This window comes from Bison bison, unplaced genomic scaffold (assembly GCF_000754665.1).
Source record: "Bison bison bison isolate TAMUID 2011002044 unplaced genomic scaffold, Bison_UMD1.0 scf7180017864107, whole genome shotgun sequence".
Lineage (NCBI taxonomy): Eukaryota > Metazoa > Chordata > Mammalia > Artiodactyla > Bovidae > Bison > Bison bison.
In genome coordinates, this window is record NW_011494679.1 from 51,869 (window position 1) to 52,431 (window position 563).

The window sequence follows — 563 nt, forward strand, 5'->3', positions numbered from 1 at the left end:
GATCACAGAGCTGGACACGACTGAGTATCTAACACACACGCACACACATACACACACACACACACACACAAAAGGATGAGTTATAATTATTTTTAGTACCTTTGGTTTAAATATAATTTTAAATTGATATAATGAAACTTTTAATAATGCTGTTTAACAACCAGCTTGCAAAATTCTCCAATGGCACTGGCTAGAACACAACACTAGCATTCTGCATTTTGTACAAATTCTACCTACTTCATGTCCTAACTCACAGAAATCCTGTAAGAGATGACTTCCATCTCACGGATTAGAAACTGAGGTCAGGGGGGCAGAGGGAGGTGTCCAAGGCCATGCGACTGATAAGAGGCAAAGGGTAGTTTAAACCCTAGCCACTCCCTGTGTGCTCCTGAGACCGGCAGTTCACAAAGTTGGTTCTGCAGTCCCACGTGTGCTAAGTCACTTCAGTCGTGTCCGGCTCTGCCTATTATTTGTTAATGACAAAGTTGACTCCATGGTCCACAGGGACTGGGGTGAAGACAAAGCATGAACTGTCGTGTGGATCCGCAGGGCAGACTCTGGAC

At 44.2% G+C, this 563-nt stretch overlaps 1 protein-coding gene across 1 annotated transcript in view; it reads right to left on the reverse strand.

The window, feature by feature from the left end:
* Positions 1-563, reverse strand: part of MMP1 (matrix metallopeptidase 1 (interstitial collagenase)) — an 11,792-nt gene that overhangs the window by 7,572 nt on the left and 3,657 nt on the right. The window lies entirely within an intron of this gene.